This window comes from Sciurus vulgaris (assembly GCF_902686455.1).
Source record: "Sciurus vulgaris genome assembly, chromosome: 14".
Classification (NCBI taxonomy): Eukaryota; Metazoa; Chordata; class Mammalia; order Rodentia; family Sciuridae; genus Sciurus; species Sciurus vulgaris.
The window spans coordinates 60326636-60335859 of record NC_136475.1 but is presented as its reverse complement, the minus strand read 5'-3'; the positions used below and the strand labels follow the sequence as shown (position 1 = coordinate 60335859).

The 9224-nt window shown below is 34.4% G+C and overlaps 1 long non-coding RNA gene across 1 annotated transcript; it reads left to right on the top strand.

The window, feature by feature from the left end:
- Positions 1-500: 500 nt before the first annotated feature.
- Positions 501-7418, top strand: LOC306643853. Its single transcript, XR_013759083.1, has 2 exons — positions 501-892; positions 3602-7418. It is a non-coding gene; the product is annotated as an uncharacterized lncRNA (long non-coding RNA).
- The last annotated feature ends 1806 nt before the right edge of the window (positions 7419-9224 follow it).

The following is a 9224-nucleotide window of genomic DNA, read 5'->3' as shown; positions in this document are numbered from 1 at the left end:
TCTGCAATTTTCTTTTATAAATGTAAAACTCCACTAAAAAATTCAGCCTGTTCTTTTAAAATGATACCAGATGAAAACAAGACATGTAGGGGGGAAATAAAAGGGTACATCAATGAGTCAATCTAAGTAAATGCTGACTGCTAATAACTGTGGAGTTTTAAATAAATACATAAAACAGGTGCCTGGTGCGATAGTGCACACCTATAATTCCAGCACCTTGGGAAACTGAGACAGGAGGATTGTGAGTTCAAAGCCAGCCTCAGCAACTTAGTGAGGCCCTCGGCAACTTAGTGAGACTCTGTCTCTAAATAAAATACAAAAAAGGGCTGGTAATGTGGCTCAGTGGTTCAATCCCTGGTATAAAAAAAAAAAGAGAAAGAAAGAAAGAAAGAAAGAAAGAAAGAAAGAAAGAAAGAAAGAAAGAAAGAAAGAAAGAAAGAAAGAAAGAAAGAGAATGAAAGAAAGAAAGAAAGGAAGAAAGAAAGAAAGAAAGAAAGAAAGAAAGAAAGAAAGAAAGAAAGAAAGAAAGGAAACAGTACTAAGATGGGAAGAGGCAAATGGAATCAGGTAGCATGTAGTCTTTGAATTTTCTAAAAGTGGTAAAAGTACTAATTATATTAGACTGCAATAAATCAATCACTAGAAGAATTATAAAATAATATATAACAAAAAATCTAACAGAGGAGGGATATGATATCTTTAAAGAATACAGGATTATATCAGAAAAGGACAACAAGGGAGAAACAAATGCACTTGGAATAAGTGGGACAATTAGAAGTCAAATATTTAGATTTAAGTCTAAATTAATAATTATATAAAATATAAATGGGTTAACTACATGTCATTTCTGATAATGACAAATCTTATTAGACCAGTTAGAAAATAAATGTAGGCCCAAACTCATTCTATGAAGCCAATATCACACTGATACCTAAACCAGACAGAGACTCATCAAGGAAAGAAAATTTCAGACCAATATCCTTAATGAACATCCACGCAAAAATTCTCAACAAAATTTTAGCAAATTGCATACAAAAACATATTAAAAAGATAGTGCACCATGATCAAGTGGGTTTCATCCCAGGGATGCAAGGTTGGTTCAACATCAGGAAATCAATAAACGTAATTCACCATATTAATAGACTTAAAGTCAAGAATCACATGATTATTTCAATAGATGCAGAAAAAGCATTTGACAAAATACAGCACCCCTTCATGCTCAAAACACTAGAAAAAATAGGGATAGTGGGAACATTCCTTAACATTGTAAAGGCCATTTATGCTAAGCCCATGGCTAATATCATTCTAAATGGTGAAAAACTGAAAGCATTCCCCCTAAAAACTGAAACAAGGCAGGGATGCCCTCTTTCACCACTTCTATTCAACATCATTCTTGAGACTCTGGCCAGAGCAATTAGACAAACCAAAGAAATTAAAGGGATACGAATTGGAAAAGAAGAACTCAAACTATCCCTGTTCACTGATGACAAGATTATATATTTAGAGGAACCTGGAAATTCCACCAGAAAACTCTTAGAGCTCATAAGTGAATTCAGTAAAGTAGCAGGTTACAAGATCAATGCCCATAAATCCAACGCATTTTTATACGTCTGATGAATCTTCAGAAAGAGAAATTAGGAAAACTACCCCATTCACAATAGCCTCGAAAAAAATAAAATACTTGGGAATCAATCTCACAAAAGAGGTGAAAGACCTCTACAATGAGAACTATACAACACTAAAGAAAGAAATTAAAGAACACCTTAGAAGATGGAAAGATCTTTCATGTTCTTGCATAGGAAGAATTAATATTGTCAAAATGGCCATACTACCTAAAGTGCTATACAAATTCAATGCAATTCCAATTAAAATCCCAATGATGTACCTTACAGAAATAGAGCAAGCAATTATGAAATTCATCTGGAAGAATAAGAAACCCAGAATAGCTAAAGCAATCCTTAGCAGGAAGAGTGAAACAGGGGGGATTGCAATACCAGATCTTCAACTCTACTACAAAGCAATAGTAACAAAAACGGCATGGTATTGGTACCAAAATAGAAAGGTAGATCAATGGTATAGAATAGAGGACACGGACACAAACCCAAATAAATACAATTTTCTCATACTAGACAAAGGTGCCAAAATATGCAATGGAGAAAAGATAGCCTCTTCAACAAATGGTGCTGGGAGAATTGGAAATCCATATGCAACAGAATGAAACTAAACCCATATCTCTCACCATGCACGAAACTAAACTCAAAATGGATTAAGGACCTCGGAATCAGACCAGAGACCCTGCAGATTATAGAAGAAAAAGTAGGTCCAAATCTTCACCTTGTTGGTCTAGGATCAGACTTCCTTAACAGGACTCCCATAGCACAAGAAATAAAAGCTAGAATCAACCACTGGGATAGATTCAAACTAAAAAGCTTTCTCTCAGCAAAGGAAACTATCAGCAATGCGAAGAAAGAGCCTACAGAGTGGAGAATATCTTTGCCAATCATACTTCAGATAGAGCACTAATCTCCAGAATCTATAAAGAACTCAAAAAACTCTACTCCAAGAATTCAAATAATCCAGTTGACAAATGGGCTAAGGAAATGAATAGACACTTCACAGAAGAAGATCTACAAGCAATCAACAAACATATGGAAAAATGTTCAGCATCTCTAGTAATAAGAGAAATGCAAATCAAAACCACCCTAAGATTCCATCTCACCCCAATTAGAATGGCGATTATCAAGAATACGAGCAACAACTGGTGTTGGCGAGGATGTGGGGAGAAAGGTACACTCATACATTGCTGGTGGGGTTGCAAATTAGTGCAGGCACTCTGGAAAGCAGTGTGGAGATTCCTTAGAAAACTTGGAATGGACCCTCCATTTAACCCAGCTATCCCACTCCTTGGCCTATACCCAAAGGACTTAAAATCAGCATACTACAGAGACACAGCCACATCAATGTTCATAGCTGCTCAATTCACAATAGCCAGACTGTGGAACCAACCTAGATGCCCTTCAATTGATGAGTGGATAAAGAAACTGTGGTATATATACACACACAATGGAATATTACTCAGCCATAAAGAATGATAAAATTATGGCATTTGCAGGCAAATGGATGAAATTGGAGAATATCATGCTAAGTTAGATAAGCCAATCTCAAAAAGCCAAAGGACGAATGATATCGCTAATAAGTGGAGGATGACACATAATGGGGGGGAGGGAAGGGTTAGTGTTAGGGTTAGAGTTAGGGTTAGGGAGGGGAGCAAGTATGGAGGAAGGAAGTACTGTATAGAGGGTAAAGAAGGGTGGGAGGGGTGGGGGGAAGGGAAAAAATAACAGAATGAATCAAACAACATTACTCTATGTAAATTTATGATTACACAAATGGTATGCCTTTACGCCATGTACAAACAGAGAAACAACATGTATCCCATTTGTTTACAATAAAAATAAATAAATAAAAATAAATAAATAGAACAAGATCTAAAAAAAAAATAAATAAAATAAAATAAAATGACAATAATAAACATACCACTTGCTGGAATACATTACATATTCAGTAAAAATAAAAAATTTCTAATTAAAAAAAAATGTAGGTTTCACAGGAGATATCACTTATAAATAAGGATATAGACAAAGAATGCAAAAAGATCAGCAAATGCTAACTAAAGAAAGGGCTGGTGTAGCACATTTATATCAGATAGGCAGACTTTAAAGAAGAAACATTCAAGATAAGTAACATTTCATGACAATGAGTCAATATGATACTAAGGTATTATAATCCTTTATTTGTGTGCACTTAACAAGTGTCAAAAATTGATAATACCACAAAGAAAAATAGAAAATCTAAAATCATAATAGGAGATTTGAATATACCTCACTCACAACTGGTAGAATGAGTAGGAAAAAATAAAAATCAAGAAAATGAAAAGATATCCCAGAAGATGAGAGAAAATATCTGCAAACCAAGTATCTGATATGAGACTAATAAACAGGATTTATAAAGAACACCTCCACAATTAGAAGGAAAATAACCCAATTAAAAATAACTAAATGAAAAATAGATTGAAGCATTGAATAGACATTTCTCCAAAGAAAATATACACATGGGTCATAAACATATAAAAAGATGCTCAAAGCCATAGTCATTGAGGAAATGCACATTGAAACCACAGTAAGATACCCTTTCACACACCACTGGCACTGGCGTGACCAAAATCTAAGAGATGGGTGATGACAAATGTTGGGGGAGATAGAAGAACTTGAACTCTTGTGTGTTGCTGGTGGGGCTGTAAAATGGTGCAGGCCTTTGGAAAACAGTCTCACAATTCCTCAAAAAGTTGAACTTAGAGCTTCCATGTAATCCTGTAATTCCACTTATAGGAATATACCTGAGAAGATTGAAAATATGTCCACATAAAACTTTATACACAAATATTTATAACAGCATTATTCATAAATGCCAAAAGCATAAACAACCCCAAATATCCATCAGCTGGAGAATAAATAAGATGTGGTATATCCAAATAAGGAAGTATAATTCAGCCATATAAAATAAGAAGTACTGATACATGCACCAACCTGGAACCTTGAAAACATTATGTTAAGTGAAAGATGCCGCACACAAAAGGCCACATGTTATATAATTCCAGGTATATGAAAAGTTCAAAATAAATAAATCTCTAGATACAGAAAGCAAAAGGATAGTTGCCAAGGGCTAAACAAAGGAAAAAATGAGGAGGGTTTCTCTTTGGGTTTATGAAAATGTTCTGGAGTTAGAAAATGGTTGTTAACATAGTAACAATCACTGGATTCTACATTTTAAATGGTAAATATCATGGGATGTGAATTATATCTCTATAAAAATAAGGTAAATAAGAATATAAACAAATTGAATTCCACGTTTAAGTGGAAGACCTAATTGATATATTCTGTGCCCAACAACTACAGCATAGACATTTCTTTCAGGTACATATGAGGGAATTTTCTAAAATTTCCATGTAGTAGGTCAGATGACCAGTGCTAAGCAAACTATAACACATTTCATAGGTTTAAAAGGACTGGGAATATATCCCAACCATAGTGAAATTAAGCTAGAAATTAACAACCAAATGTAAGTTTAAGAATCACCAAGTATTGAATTGAAGCAATACGTTTCTAAATAACCCATGGATCAAAAAAGTTAGAAATTAGAACATGTTTTAAGTGTTAATGAACGCGGAGTATCAAAGCTGGTATTCAATTCAAGTCAGGCTTAAAAGAAACATTACAGCCTTAAATGGGAATATTGGAAAAGAAGAAAGGGTGGAAAGCAAAGATGTATTTATATCAAGAAGTTGGAAAGCAAAGAGCAATTAAACTTCACAGAGAAAAAGAAGCAAAGAAATGATAAATATAGGAGGAAAACAATGAAATAAAAAAATACAAAACAGAAAATCAACAAATTTTTTTCTTTGAAAATATTAATTTTTTAAAATATTAGTAAAATTAATAAATAACCAGTAAAATTTATTAGGAAAAGAGAGTGATGACACAAATTACTAATATCAGGAATTTAACCTTATGCCATTAAACTAGGTGAAATAACTCTTTGAAAAACCAAACTTACCAAGACTGACACAAGAAGAAATAGAATATATGAATAGTATCTATTGAGGAAATTAAATTTTTAGATAAAACTTTTCCACTGAGGAAAGACATGTGGTAAAATCTGTAATGTATTATTTATAAAACACTTAACACTCCAGGGATAGAGTGTAGCTTTCTCAATTTGATTAACATTTGTACCAAACTTCAGTCCCAGATAGACTCACTATTCAATTCTCTCAAAAGTTTGAGGACTATCACTCTATTTCAAATTAGAGAATAAAAAAGAGGGAATATTTTGAACTCGTTTATGAAGCCAACATACTCAATTCCAACGCTTGACACATACAAGGGCAAAAACCTTACAGGTCAGTCTCTCCAAATATCAATTCAAACATATTCAACAACATATTATCAGATTAAATCCAGCATTCAAAATAGACTTGCAAAGTCTAATACTTGAAAAGGACTCTGCTTTGTGAGCAAACTGGATTTATTACAGCAATACAAAGTTAGTTTAACGTGGAACAATTATTCAGTGTAATTTGCCATGTTAATAAAAATAAACTCCCACCTCAATAGATATAGGGCATACATTTGGTAAAATTTGTAATGTATTATTTTTTTAAAAATTAAACCCACTAAGACTGTAGAGTACATTCCTCGGTCTGATAAAAATTACTAATTAAAAACTTACACCAAACATCTTACTTAATGGTGTTCTCGGCATTCCCGAGAGAATAAGGACAAGGATGCCAGCTATCATCAATATTAGTAGAGACGGAGGGCTGCGGTTGTGGCTCAGTGGTAGAGCGCTTGCCTAGTATGTGTGAGGTTCAATCCTCAGCACCACATAAAAATAAATAAATAAAATAAAGGAATTGTGTCCATCTACAACTAAACAAAAAACAAAATTTGTTTTTAAAAAAAGAAATAGGGAAAACCAAAGTCAGCTTCTGCTACTCTACTCTCACCGTCACTTACCACTGCACTTCTACACCAGCAGTGTAGGGGCTTTCCCCACACACCAACCAAACTGTTCTCCCGAAGTCACCCCCCGAATGTCCCATAATTCATTTCTGACCCCATCTGCTGGAGAGAGCATCAGGTCCCACAGGCTGAGGGCTCAGTCCACAAAACTGCTCCCACTTCACATGCTAGTTTTCAGTAATAGTTTTCATTTATACTTCTGACCAACTGGCTATAAATTGGGGGTTCTCACAAACCCCTCCTTAGGGTTTGATTCATTTGGTAGAACATGTCACAGAACTCCAACTTATTTTTATGCTTACCCACTTATTATAAAGGATAATACAAAGGATATGGATGAACAGCCAAATGAAAGAGATGCACAGGAAAAGTTATAGGAGAAGGGGTGTGGAGTTTCCATGCCTCCTCTAGGCAAGCCACCCTTCAGAAACCTCAATATATTCAGCTATCTAGAAGTTCCCTGAACCTTATTGTTTAGGGTTTTAGGTAGGATTTTTTACTTGGGAATGGTTGATTAATTCATTGACCTTTGGTAATCAACTCAACTTTTAGCCCATTCCCCTCCCTAGAGGTTGAGAGTAGAGCTGAAAGTCCTTACCATCTAAACCTCTCTTGTTCTTTCTGATGGTCAGTCCCCATCCTGAAGCTATCTAGGGGACCCCCAGCAATCAGTCATCTCATTAGCAAGAGAAAGGCTCTCTTAATACTCTGAAGATCCCAAGAGTTTTAGAAGCTGTCACCAAATATATATTTCACATTATTACAAACATATTTGAGGACCTAATCAGTACAATAAGACAAGAAATAAAAAAGTATGAGGATTAGAAAAGTGGGGAAGGACTACCACTATTCACAGTCTACATGACCGTATGTATAGAAAATGCAAAAGAATCTTTAGATAATCTACTATGATCTATTAATGAATTTAGCAAGATTGCTGAATTCAAAAATAGCATACAAAAACAACTCTATTTTAATATACCGACAATTGAATAGTTACATTTTAATGATGTCATGTATTAAATCAATAAAAAGGATACATATAAAATATGTACAGGGCTGGGGTTGTAGCTCAGTAGTAGAGCACTTGCCTAGCATGTGTGAGGTACTGGGTTTGATTCTCAGCATGACATAAAAATAAATGAACAAAATAAAGGTCTATCAACATCTAAAAATTTTTTTAATTAAAAAAAGATGTACAGGAATGCTAAATACATAACTTCAAAAAATATTGAGAAAAATAAAATAATAAGATACAGGAAGAGCTATCCCATATTCATGGATTGGAAAAGTTGGTATGTCTATGATGCTAATTATCCTCAAATTTAGCTATATATTAAGTGCAACCCCAATAAAAATACTAGTGATTTAGCTTGTATTTCCATATGCTTTTATTTCTAAAAATTTTGTTTTAAAATCTATGTGGAAATACTAAGAGTCAAGGTTATCAAAACTTATACTGTTGGGTATCAAAACTTATTTTAAAATCACAATTATTCTGACTTTGGTGTTGTGGAAGGATGGATGAATTAATAGAACAGAACAGCCCAGAAATTAACCCACTCTTTTTATGACAAAGAGAATACTGCAGAGTAATGAAAAAAGGACAATCTTTTCAATAAATGTACTGAGTCAACAGGATACCCATCCTGGAAAAAACTATCTTTGTCTCTCACTTTTACACTAAGAATAAAATTTCCAGGTCAAACAATGTAAAAGATAAAACTTCTAGAAGATAAAATAGGAGAATATCTTCATAACCCCAAAATAGACAAGACTTCTTGAATATGAAAAGACAATTCACAGAATGAGAGAGAATATTTGCAGTGTTTACATCTGACAAAGGACTCATATCAAGGATATATAAAGACCTCAAATCAACCAAAAAAGATAGCTCAGTAGAAAAATGAGCATGAGAACAAAAGTTTTTATGGCCACAAGAAAGAATATATGTGTCTGTCTCTGGGCCTGGCCTCCCTGGTGCAGGAGTCTCATGTGGCAATGCTGGGCTGGGCCTGGTGTCCTGGAATGGATCCACCATTTGACTCAGCTATCCCAATCTTTGGCCTATACCCGAAGGACTTAAAATCAGCATACTACAGTAACACAGCCACATCAATGTTCATGGCTGCTCAATTCACAGCAGCTAGATGGTGGAACAAACATAAATGCCCTCAGTTGATGTATGGATAAAGAAACTGTGGTCTATATTCACAATGGAATATTACTAAGTCATAAAGAAGAATAAAATTATGGCATTTACAGGTAAATGGATGCAGTTGGAGAATATCATACTAAGTGAGATAAACCAATCCCCCCCAAAAAGGCTAAATGATCTCTCTGATAAGTGGATGATGATACATAATGGAGGATGGGAAGGAGGCAAGAATGGAGGAAGGATGGATTATATAGAAGAAAAAGAGGGGTGGGGGTGGGGGAAAGGAAAAATAACAGAATGAGACAAACATCATTATCCTATGTACATGTATGATTATGTAGATGGTGAGACTCTACTTCGTGTACAACCAAAGAAACAACAGTTGTACCCCATTTATGTACAATGAATCAAAACAAATAAATAAAAAAAGAAAGACTATATAACAGTGCTTAAACTCAGTAGTCATTAGTAGAAAGAAAATTAAA